A 4,422-nucleotide genomic window follows, 5' to 3' on the forward strand; every position below is an offset into this window, starting at 1 on the left:
CAGTGACTGATAGGGCCTGGGGAGATAGCTCAGTAGAATAAGCGCTTGCCTGGCAAGCGCAGTGTCTTAAATTCAAGCCCTGGTACCAAAAAAAGTGACTGATATATTATCTAGTTTCATCATCAGATACGTTGTTCAGACCAACAGAATAGTCATGCAAGATGGGAGACATGATTTTATATTACATATTGCCACATGCTTTTAAGAAATCTTTTTTTTTTTCAGAACCGGTGGTTGAACTCAGGCCCTTGAGCTTGCCAGGGAAGCCCTTATTTCACTGAGCCATCTCCCTGGCCCCAAGAAATCTTAAGTTTTTTTTTTTTTTTCCTTGAAGTTTTTGACAATGATGTGCAATGTATTAATTATTGTAACTGTTTCTCTAACCTGTTTTGAAATTGTTTCATTGCTGGGGCTGGTGAGATGACTCAGTGGTCTAAAGCACCTACTTAAAACAAGTTTAGCAAAGCACAGGGACTGTGGTTCAATCCCCCAGCACCATATGCCAGCCAGCCCCGCCCCTGGTGGGCTGAGCTGGCCACACACACACACACACAAATAAATAAAAATTAAAAAAAAAAAAAAAGGAAATTGTTTCATTGCTATTTCTTCTCATTAAAATGAATTAATGACTTTTTTTTTTTTTTGGTGGAACCAGGGATTGAACTCAGGCCCTTCCACTCATTCTGAGCCATTTCGCCGGCCCCTAAAAATTTACTTTACATAAGAGTACAGTACTGGGACTGGGGAGATGGCTCAGTAGAATAACTGCTTGCCTGGCAAGCACAAGGGCCTGACTTCAATCCCCCCCCTCAAAAAAGAGTAAAGTACTAATTGATATGACGTTAGAAATGATACACATTTAGAAGGCCAAAATGACAGGCATTTCAATCATGGCTTTAGTATTATACACCGCTGTAAAAAAAAAAAATTTCTTTTTTTTTTTGTGGTACTGAGGATTTAACTCAGGACCCTGGGCTTGCTACACAAGTGTTTCTTATACTGAGCTATCTCCCCAGCCCCAAAACTTAATTCTTGGGCTGGCCAAACAGCTCAGCGGATTAAAGGGTCTGCCAACAGGGGAGGGGCAGGGGCCTGGGGGTCATCCCTAGGCCTGCCAGCAATGCTGGCCCCGCCCCCGGGGCGCACTGAAAGGGTAATTGAAACTGGGCTTGGTGGCGCAGGCCTGTAATCCCAGCTCTTGGGAGGCCATAAACAGGCGATCACTAGGAGTCCTATCTAGTAGTAAGACCCTAAACACCCTGTAGACCCTTCCCCAAAATACAAAAAAAATTTTAATTAATTCTTTAATAAGACAAAAAAGCTTGGTGTGATGGCACCCGCCTGTAATCCCAGCAGTTGGGAGGCCGGGGCAGGACCACCTTGAGTTTGACGCCAGTTTAGGCTACACTGGGAAACCCAAACAAATAGGGTGCAAAAACTCATTCCTATACACTAGATTTTTGAGAAGCATGCTCCAGGGCAGGTTAACTTATCAACGAAGGGATCTAAACATCTTCAGATCGGTGTAAGAGCAGTACTGACTTGTTTCTCCTGGGGGCGCTCTTCCGAGGGTATTTGGGCTGCCTCCGGAGCCGGAGCGTCTTGGGACGGCGGAAGGTGGGCGACGTTCGTATCTTCTTCTTTTTGTGGCTGTGGATGCCTTTCAGCACGGCCTTTTTGGCCTTCAAAGCTTTTGCTTTGGCTTCAGCTTTGGGAGGGGCAGGGGCTGGGAAAGAAAAGGAAGGTTCGGAATTAAGAAACCCGTTAGGCACTTCCGGCCTCACGTCCAGTAGTTGTGCCCCTGCCTACACGTGCATCAGTGGTTCCTTTGGAGACATCACAAATCTCAGGATATTAACTTTTTTCCATCATATGCACGATACGGGAAGCGAAGGACAACCAATCAGGAGTAATTTCAAAAATACATAAAACTCTAACATTCATTAAGAAAGGTACACACGGGGCCATTTAGCACATTAAAAAAAAAAAGGGCAAACAAGTAATTCTGGGGCCGCTTACGTTCTTACGATCTTACGATCTAGCGACATGGAGCATCGGCTTGTGGATGCTTTTAGTTCCCCAGAGTCAACTGTGTGGCACACCCTGGCCGATAATGCGGGCTGGGCTGCTCTCCGAACCCCTTCACGCAACTCTAGCCCATGAAGCTTGCTTACGCAACCCACTTTGGACACGGCACACCTCAATCGCAGAGAGCAGCTCTGACGATTTCCCCTGGGCTCAGCTCAGCCCAACCCTAAGAATATGTTCGCTCTCCCGGTATCGGAGGATAATCCCCTGTGGACCACCCCTCTCCCTCAGTCCCAACACACACCTTCCTTCTTTGCTTTCGGCGCCATCTTGGTAAAAAGGCTCTACCAACCTCGTTCTCATGGGCTTATAGAGCTAAATCTCATCGAAGACTCGCGATTCTTTCTACGGCGATCTGATTGGATAATCTTAAGCGTGGCACTCGCTGGGAAGGGCTGTTAAATTTAATTTCCTCTCAAGACTGAGTAAGCATGCGCCACCCCGCCCCTTTTCGGGCCCCAAAGCTTCTTGGGAGTTGTAGTTTTTGTTCGGTTCGTTCGTTTTTTTTCAGACAGGATCTCGCTCTGAGGTTCAGGCTGGCCTTGAGCTCGCTTTGTAGCCCAGGGTGGTCTCAAACTCGCAGCAGTCCTCCTGCCTCAGCCTCTTGAGTGCTGGAATCACAGGCATGTATCAGGGATTGAACCGGGGTCATTGTGCGTGCCAGTTCAATCCCTGGTTCTGTAAAAAAAAAAAAAAGATACATGTTTAATTGTCTGGGTCTGTGGATGGTATAGCTGGTTGCCTGTTTGAATCTTGTCTCAGGACCTTCTCACCTTGAATAACTTTCAGTCTCAGAGAAGAGAGGACTTAAAGCTCTAGAGAAAATAATACTTCGAAGGGGAAAAATATACTACTAGGGAAGAGGTGAAGCAAAGTTCTAGAATGTTAGAACATGATTTGCCTGATTTAATCCCCTCGGATATATTTGTGGAATACCGAGGTCCACAGAAAGACATGGTTTAGCAATTACCACAGAGATTTGTTTCTTTTACTTCCACAGACTTGGTGACAGAAAAGGTCATTTGTGTGCTTTTTTTTTTTTTTTTTTTCAGTACCAGGAATTGAACTCAGGACCTTCCTCTTGCCAGGCAAACACTTATTTTACTGAGCTATTTCCCAGGCCCTGTGTGCTTGTGTATGGTGGAAATATCAAAGAAAGTATAAGATGGGGCTAGGGAGATGGCTCTGTAGAATAATTGCTCGCCTGGCAAGCACCAGGGCCTGAGTTCAATCCCCGGTTCTGTAAAAAAAAAAGTATACAATGGCCACCATCTGTTTCCTCCTCTTTTTTTTTTTTTTTTTTTTTTTTTTGCGGAACCAGGGATTGAACTCAGGCCCTTGTGCTTGCCAGGCGAGCACTTGTTCTACTGAGCTATCTCCCCAGCCCTCATGGTGGTCTTGAACTCACAGAAATCCTGCCTCAGCTTTCTGGGTGTTAGGATTACAGGTGTGTGCCATCATAGTTGGTAGCTGTCTGTTTCTTTTCATTCTTTTTTTTTTTTTGTGGTGCCAGGGATCAAACTCAGGATCTTGCATTTGCCAGGCAGGCACTTAGGCTGAACTATAGCCCTGTCCACTCCCCTTTTTAAAATTTATTTACTTGGTACAGGTCTTGCTATGCAGCTCAGACTCGTAGTGATCCTCCTGTTTCAGCTTCCCCAGCGCTGGGATTACAGGCATACGCCACCACACCCCGGGGTCTGGGGCTGGCATGGCATGTGGCACTAGGGATGGAACTGTGGTCCTTTTGCCTGCCAGGCAGGTGCTTAGACCAATGAGCTATCTCCCCAGCCTGCCATCTATTTCTTTTTTAAATTTTGTATGTATTTAGTACAGGGTCTACAGGGTCTCATTATGTAGATCTGACTCGTAGTGATCCTCCTGTTTTCAGCCTCCCAAGCACTGGAATTATAGGTGAGCACACCACGCCGTCTCTGTTTCTTTATATTACCCTATTCCCCTTGCTGGGGATTACACCTAGAGAGTGTGAAGCTATGTCTCAGCCTATTTATTTGTTTGTTTATTTACTTATTTATTGGTAGAACCAGGGATCGAACTCAAGGAAGCACTTATTTTACTGAACCATCTCCCTAGCCCCAAAGCTAAGATGGATTTTTTTTTATTTTTTTTTTTTGGCTGGCTCAGGATGCCTTCAGGGCAGGTCTGGTAAGGCATGAAGATATGGGGATCAAACCACAGCATCCTGAGCCTGACTGCTTTGTCTAAGCAGGCACTTAAATAACTGAGCTAACTGGCAGGCTCCCACACAAGTTTTTTTAACCTCAAAATTTAAAAGAAAAGTATATACCCACTGCAAATGTTTTTGCAACTTCA

The 4,422-nt window shown here is 45.4% G+C and overlaps 1 non-coding gene across 1 annotated transcript; it reads right to left on the reverse strand.

Moving 5' to 3' along the window:
• Positions 1 to 1,811: 1,811 nt before the first annotated feature.
• Positions 1,812 to 1,878, reverse strand: LOC111817864. The gene has a single exon (XR_002821966.1). It is a non-coding gene; the product is annotated as a small nucleolar RNA SNORD42 (small nucleolar RNA).
• Positions 1,879 to 4,422: the final 2,544 nt, after the last annotated feature.

This window comes from Octodon degus, unplaced genomic scaffold (genome assembly GCF_000260255.1).
Source record: "Octodon degus isolate 3935 unplaced genomic scaffold, OctDeg1.0 scaffold00072, whole genome shotgun sequence".
Taxonomy (NCBI): Eukaryota; Metazoa; Chordata; class Mammalia; order Rodentia; family Octodontidae; genus Octodon; species Octodon degus.